Here is an 8824-nt window from a genome sequence, read left to right as displayed (position 1 = left end):
ATAACCACATCTGCAATAGATACAAGTAGAGTGGAAAGGGTAAGCATCACCATTACAAAATTTAAATATCCATGCAATTTCTAATATAATAATATTTATTTATACCTTCTAGGAGAGAAAATAGCTTACAGTCAGAATCCTTTATTATCTGATAATTTGGAGCTCCTAATTGAGAATAATACTGGAAGAAGAGGAATGTATGTAGTTGCAGCATTTCTGTTCAGTAGTGCCTTCAACTTCAAGAGATTTTGATTCAAGAAACCCTTTTGATGGAGTGTGGACTAAGCAACCGTCTGATTTCTTAGTTTCAAACTTGTGATGTATCTTTTTAGACAACACTCTATTTACCTGTACCAACATCATGTGATTTTTTTCTTTTTCTAGAGAAAAATCTGTATAATATTATATTGAGACAATATAAAGAGTACCTCTAAGATAAAGCAAGAGCTGTATATATAAAGCAAGAGTTGAATATACAAGCAACCTTGGGAACATATGAAAAAACATGTATTACAGATATAGGGCCATCATTATGAAGATCATATACATGGATATAGCAAATAGTCTGAACCAACATCATGTGATTGGGTGTCATTAATGCACACAAATAAATGGAAGACGGAGACACTCAATCTAGTTTCGACCTTCTTGTACTCCGATTTTGGATGCTCAAAATGAAATGGTGTCGCTCTGACCATTTTCCATTCAATCTTTAGTCTTCCCACTATTGATCTTTGGCCACTCATTGCTTCAGAATTATTTCCTCTGCCATCGAGCACATTGAAAGCATCGTCATGATCTTTTCTGCATGAGATTAAATAATCTGCGAGAAATATGAATTTGCAACATATTTCTTTGATGCGGCCATGATCAGATGGGTGTAGGGATTGAATAATCTAGTTCGACAGATCATGAGGCTTGTTCTCACCAAGCTGGTATTCCTGGATTTTCAAGTTGGGTATATCAGCTAAGGCCTCTTCAACTCCATTTATATTATCAATTCCTCCCAGCTGCCCCATCACCCTGATAGCCAACGTCTCCATTCCACCCAACACACCTGTGTAGCACAGGAATCATGCAAACTCTCACACAGGGGATCATGTTTTCACAGTGGATACAGAGGTTGAAGATATCATGTTTTCATAGTGGATACAGAGGTTGAAGATATCATGTTTTCACTGTGTATACAGAGGTTGAAGAGAGACAAGGTAGAGTTCTACTTAGCCATGGTATTTCCATCGCTAAGGAGATTGAGCGGGGCAGGAATGGCGCCCGACGCCCCAATTTTGACCTTGTTTTTGTCCATTGTCGAAAGGCTGAACAGAGTCGCAGAATTGCCCCGAGCATCCATGGTGTTGTCCTTTCCAGATATGGTTCCCTGGGTGTCTATCGTTATTTTGTTTGCATCATGGATTGAAAAATTCAGGATAGCCGTCACTGCGTGTTCCTGTGTTTCAGAGTCGGACGACTATAGAAGCAAGACTAATAATGGAATCCCAAGAATAATGCAGCGAAGAGAATTATTCTTTATAGAGCAAGCGCGGTGCAAGTAATTCCACTTTTTTATTTTTTTCCCGAGAGGAGGACGAAGCAGACTGTTATACTTCCCACCCAATACATGGGTATCAGGAACCTGTAGCAGCTGTTGGTGTTCTGGCTTGGTGCAAATTAGTCGCGAAGGTAAGCCAAGCTACACATTTCATTTTTCTGAAACACAATCTCTGGCCTGGCGTAGGTTAGTCGCGAAGCTAAGCCAAGCTACACATTTCATTTTTCTGAAACACAATATGAGGGGCGATCACTGCGGATTTTCAAAATTTTCATGTTGCCCTCCCTCTTATATTTCATTTCAAAATTTCAATTTTTGAAATTTCTAGCTTGACTAGCCAAGTTTGAAATATATTTCTCACCAACTACATTCACTCACTGCATTAACTATGTACATTTAAAATCAAATTCGTTTGGCCTGACGGTCGAAAAGATGGAGCTATCGGAAAATAAATGGTCCATGAAGTAGCATGCATGGTCACCGCGAGCAGGGTTAAATTTGACGCCACTATGCCCTTATTTCTCTTTTTTACCTGTAAAATACGTTTGAGTTTTAAATTTTCACATCATGGTCAATTTGTCATTAATTTTCAAAAATGACAGGCAAGTTTAAAAATTAAAAGTTGAAAAAAAAAAATTATAATTTTTTTTTATATATATATTTAACTTTAAGTCATATATTTTTTATACTTGTAAGTTACAATGTGCCGACTGGATTGTTGAATAATTGTTTGTGACTAGATCATGTCAAATGAGACTTGGCACAGTACGAGTCTCTCTCCTCATCTCACGAGTTGCTACAGGGATCTTGACGAGGTGGCGATTTGGTTGTGAAATAATTATAATATTAATAATGACAGCGACTGGATTGTTGAATAATAATTACTATAATTCAGAACTTTTTGGAACGACTATGGCATTTTTAGTATGGTGTGAATCTGTAACCTTATAATCTTCGGCCTGGGCAACAAGCAACTTGCAAGTTTTGCGTTTAGTGACAAAGGACAGTGATCGGATGGCTATCAGATTTGCGGATTTTGCATTCAATTCGCATTCGCGTTTAGCGCTTGAGCATTTAGAAAGAAACTTACCAGTGTACCAGTTACCAACTTACCACCCCTGAACTTTAATGTGTACAAGATTCCATTAATGAGTCCTGTTGCGGCCCGCGGGGAAATAATCCATCGCTTAAAGCTTTATCGTCAATTTACCACCGATCACTTGTAAGTTGTGATGTGTTGTAGCCTGTAACGTCTTACCTCAATATTCCATATGAAGAGAGCAAAAATAGTGATGACTATGACAGCAAATGATAGTAGACGCGCCATGGGAAAAGAAACAAAAGCACCTGCAACAGCTACTTAGTCACTCCACTGAGTTGATATGAGGTTATGAGGAGGAGCATTATATAGCATATGGTGTAAGTCGTAGAGGACTTCCTGCTAACCTAGCGTAGTGCTGTTTGGTTGGTCGACTCATCGAAAATTTAAACAGAAAACTTCGGGTAACGTAAAATCGTATGAGAGTGTACCGCGTGTCCAAGATATGGAAAGTAACAAGGCGATCCTTGACACGGAAGCGTGCTCAGTTGGATTTTCATTAAAAAAATACAATTCTGGGAAATTGGAATGTATGCCCGAGTCGTCAACTATACTTTTGTGCCAGAGACGCTACACAGTGAAAACCAGCATTAACCCCAACAGAGTTCTTGTCGTGTGTCTGGTGTGATTTCTGTTGAGTTTTCAACGTCTTTCATCAGTGTATATACATCGCCGTGGCGGAAGAGCAGTGCCCAACTTAAATTTTGCATTGCCAGGGTTTTGAAATCCCTCTCTCTCTGTACAAATAACAATTACACTGTTATAGCTGGTAATTTCCTCTGTTATAGCTGGTAATTTCTTGAAGTGATTCATGGATGATATAATGTGTGGTGCCACATTTTAGTTTTTTGGATGTGCTTTGCTTTAATTTCAATAGACGAGCGTTGCTCTTTCAGTGTCTTCGTCTGTCTCGTATTTTTGAGGCGCTAAAGGAATTTTTTATCCTTTGCAATTACTCCCTTGCAGGCTGTCATGACAATTCCAAAACTTGGACATTCAAGAGAATTTATTCTTAGCTCAAACAAAAATTATAACTAGAAAGAAAAATAAAAATAAATTTGGCTTATTACTTCGTAAGTTCGTTGTGTATGCGTTGACCAGGGGAGTAAACAAGTGCGCTGGTGGCACAAAGGAAAACTAGATGAAAACCACCATGGCGACATAATATTGAGTAAACAAATTAGGAATTCGAATGTGAATTAGTGGAAGACATAAACTGAGAAGAAAAAATTACAAACTAAGCACAATATCATAAAACCGCAAGGGATAGTCACCCTATCGATAAAACATCCAGAAATTGATATAGGCTATAAAACTTACATTGGATAGAACCTAGTTGAGAACTTAATCAGTTTCTGGCCTCCAGGCTCCACGGGTGCGGCCTCTAAACAAAATATTGACAAAAACTTGAACTCCTACTACAGAAAATAGAGGAATAACCCAAACTATAATATAATAGAGAGATGCCTTCAACAGAAAATTTATGAGCCACTCGACATGAATGGTAGTGAGAAAGTAGTCGATAAATATACCATAAGTGGATTTGTGAAAAGGTAGGGTTTGGAAGTTAAATATTGATTGTCAATTCCCATAGATCATTTCCAGCGTTGATGGAATAGATATTGCGCACATGTGTTCACATGGACCCAAGTTGGATGAGTGCCTTTGTGAAGGTTAGCTTATCTGGTGCTGTTGTCCGTCTGCTTTTAGTGTAATATTAGTCCCTGATGTTTTTTAGTTTCTTTCCTGTTGACCATGAATGAAATCTTCTGTTTCAAAATTCCAAAATTGTAAATAGGACAATGACAGAATGCTGAATCAATTAATATGTTGTTGAATTCTGAATGTATTTAGAATAGAAGTGGTATTTAAATTGTTAAACTTTTTGTGAAATTTGATGAGTTAGTTTTCTCACTGTAATAAATTGTATATGTAAAAATTTGTTATATCAATTCATGTAAAAGTTTGTTATATCATTTTTAATGAATTGGATAAATGTCCTTGTATCAGCTCTGTTATATTGTTTAGTTTTGGATTTTTGTTGTAAAATTTCATTTGTTGGATTAGTTAATTGAATTTGTTAAAGATGTATTTTTATAATTTTATGAAATGATTTATTTAGATTTATTTTTAGCGTTTGGGATTTTCAGCAGCGTACCAGTGCAAGATTATTTTTTTAATATCGTTTTAGTTGATGAAATGAAATTCACATATACTAAATACTTTATTTTTATTATATAGGTATTATATATCAAAAATGTCTTCATAAAAAGGGAATCAACTTTCTATCAAAAAAAATTTGGATGGTCTAATACATCTCAAGCTTCATTGCCTGATAAAGAAGATCATGATTTTGATCTAAATGAAGATTTAGATGTTTTGGGGCATAATGAAGAATATGATATCTTGGAGCATAATGAAAAAAGTGATGAAGAATTTCACCACGGAGAACCTAGCACCCAAAAGAAAATAAAAATGAAAGTAAAAAGAGAGTTTCGTGATCAGTGGAAAACTAAGTATAAGTGGTTGAGAGAGGCAAAGCATGAAGGAAAAATAGTTATGAAATGCATATATTGTGAAATGCATAAGGCAATGGGGCCATGGGGAATTGGGACTGGTTGCTCTACATTGCAGCATGATTCTATAATTGTTCATGCTAATTCAAACATTCATGAACTCTCACAGGCAAAGTGGATACGTGGAAATGAGAAGAAGGTGAAGTCTATTACAAAACACATTGCATGCATTGATGATATGAACAAAGAAAGAGTCATCACTACTATGAAATTAGTATATTGGATGGTGCAAGAGGATCTACCACTTTCAAAATATGAATCTCTTTGTTTGTTTACAATGTCTTTACACACGCCAAATATGCCAAAGAACAAAGAGTACACATCATATACAAATCACATGGCTGCAAAAGAATTCCTTTTTGCTATATCTCAGTGCCTTGAAGAGCTACAAACTTCCAAAATGCTAGATAGCCCTTTTCTTTCATTGATGTTAGATGAAAGTATAGACCGTAGTTTAGAAAAACATATTGTGGTCTATGCCACGTTTTTAAACTCAAAAGGATTGGGTCCTCCAATTTCACAGTTTTTAAAGCTTATAAATGTTTGCGATGGAAGAGGGAAAACAACTTATGATGCAATCAAACATTTAATGGAATAAAGGGGCCTTTCAACAGAAAGATTGATAGGAGTTTCCACAGATGGCGCTTCTTCAATGGTTGGTAACGAAAATGGTTTTATCACTTTCTTGAAGAAAGATGTACCTTATCTTGTAAGTGTTCATTGCATTGCTCATCGCGAAGCCTTAGCTGCATCAGATGCTTCAAAAAAAATACCTGAATTATTATTTGTTGAGAAATTAGCAAATAAGGTATATTCTTGGCTGCAAAATTCTACGAAAAGAAATAGTCAACTTATTGCTCTACAGGAACTTATGCAACTTGAAACTCTTCAAGCTCTTCAAATCCATGGAGTTAGATGGCTTTCAAGGGGACAAGTCATTGAAAGACTTGTTGTACTTATGACTCCCATATTAGCATTGTGGAAAAATGAAAGAAAATACTCATGGTATGATAAGGCAAGAATCTTTTCAGTACAATTTTGTTTACATATGCTTGCAGATATAATGTGTGAATTAAACAAGTTGAACAAGCAATTCCAATAAGAGTACATTGATGTGAGCTCTTTAGGGGCAGCCATAGATGTCACGGTAAACACTTTGAAAAGGTGGTTTTTAAGAAGCAACACATTTGCAGATGGCACATGTTATTTATCTAAATTTATAGATGCCTCTAAATTTGGCTTTCTAGAAATTTGTGATAAGGAGGGGCTTGTTCACAAGCATGAATTATGATTTGTACCAATTCCACATGCATATGATGATTGTGTTGATATACAAAAACAATCATGGAAACTGTGTATTGAAGGTTCAATAGAAAGTTGCAAACAACTTGCAAAAGTTTATGTTCAAGCTCTCGTAGAGAATTTGAACGGAAGATTCCCTGATCTTGCATTTTTCAACTCAGCGAGATTGTTTAGCCCTTGCCATTATTTAGATGATGTTCATGGCAGAGAACGAAATTCAAAGCATTAGCTCGAAAAGATTTTTCAACACTTACAACATCCTTATTATCAAAGTGAAGAAAACAAAACTACATTTGATTTTGAGGCTTGTTTGAAAGAGTTGCATCCATTTGTTGACACTCTTCGTGTTAATTGTGAGGGATCATCCATGAAAGATGCATGGAGGATTTTTTATGTTACAGGGTTGCATACAAATTTTCCTCACATGTCAAAATTATGGCAGGCGATACTTACTATTCCTGCGAGTACAGTTGCTTGTGAGAGAGGATTCTCAAGACAAAACATAATAAAGGATGTCCGAAGAACAAAGCTATCATTAGTTGCATTGGATGCCTTGATGCGGGTGTCTCTAACAGGGCTTGATTCATCGATGGTGGAATGGGATAGGGTATTTGACATCTGGAAAGATGCTAAAGAAAGGAAAACCTTAAATATTTAAAGTTTTTGCTTTTATTTCTATGTTTGTAATAGTGGTGTTTTGACAATTACCTCTTTTGGTGAAACTGTCCAAAATTTAGTTTGTGTACATGGTGATATTGAATCTACTTTTTGAACATTTACATAGTTCATGCACATTATGTTTTTGGTTTGAAAATTATTTCACAATTATTGTTCTTTTAATGGGATTAACATGGTAGTGACTCAAATGGAAAACATGGTATGTGTGAGTGAACTATTTTTGTCAAATTTATTGCAACAATATTAACATTCATTATTTTCATGTGAAAGTAATTATGAATATATATTTTTTCACTTCATAATATTATTTTTTGTTGTTTCTATATATATTTCCCATCTATTTTATCACTATTTCCATTTTAAACAAAAAAACTCAGAACATTTGAACAATCTGAAAAATTTGCAGAAAAATTTGATCAGCAGGTCTCAAAACAAAGTGTAGCAATGAGACTTGAGCCGAATGGAACAACAAAAAATGGAAAATTTGAACAATTATGAGTACAATTTGAAATTAGATGAAACTTGTACAAATAAATTTTAAAAGTCATATGATGGGTAGTGTAAAAATAAAAACGTCATAAAAAAATTCCTTGACGGGTAGGGTCACCCGTCAAATTTAACCCCTGACGGCGAGTGATTGAATGAGTATGGTGTACTATCATATCCACCGTGTGACAGGTTGTAAGGGAGCCGCCGGGAAAGGTATGGAGCATAGTTGCCAAAATCCACCGTGTGACAGCTTGGAAGGGAGCGCCCAGGAAAGGTATGGAGCATAGTTGCCAAAATCATGGGATTAGCTGTCGCGTCAATATCCCATACATACATGGATCTGGCTGTAAGGACGGAGCATTTAGATTGCTATAGAGGTGGAAATATCTGGCTGTAAAGACAGAGCATTTATATTGCTATAGAGGTGGAAATAGCACTCGCCATGTGGGCACAGCTAAAAGTGGACCCCGGAAATATAATATGGATAAATTGGAATGATAATTAAATTCATGTGGCCGATAGTTAAAAAGTTTCTGTAATACCATCCGCGTGAAATCAGTATCATGTGCCCTAAAGTCAAAAAGATGATTAGAGGGTCCGAAGATTTAAAGAGGAGCCAGTCGGTGTGAGCACAGCTAAGAGTGGACCCCGGAAATATAATATGGCTAAATTGGAATGATAATTAAACTCATGTGGCCGACAGTTAAAAAGTGTTTGTAATACCATCCGCGGGAAATATTTGATGCCATAAAAAAAAAGATAAGAAGAAGTGTACCCCAGATTTAAAAAACCAACAAAAGAAAAAGAAAACTAATATTTTAATTTTCTAACGATACTCTATTAGAGATAATAAGCGAACCTCTGTCTCAAACATTAAACCAAACCACATTATTTATCGCCATCATTAATATTTTAATTTTCTAACGATACTCTATTAGAGATAATAAGCGAACCTCTGTCTCAAACATTAAACCAAACCACATTATTTATCGCCATCATTAACTGAATTAATGTCCCATAACATCCCATAAAATATCAATTTTTGTGAACTGGGCATCTGTGAGCACACAAGAAAAATAAATATCAAATTTTTTTTGTAATAATATCATGTTAGATATCCCACAATATGTA

Source organism: Pinus tabuliformis, chromosome 2_1 (genome assembly GCF_031772625.1).
Source record: "Pinus tabuliformis cultivar Carrire ecotype Pingquan chromosome 2_1, CPIR1, whole genome shotgun sequence".
Lineage (NCBI taxonomy): Eukaryota > Viridiplantae > Streptophyta > Pinopsida > Pinales > Pinaceae > Pinus > Pinus tabuliformis.
Note: the sequence above shows the minus strand (reverse complement) of the source record.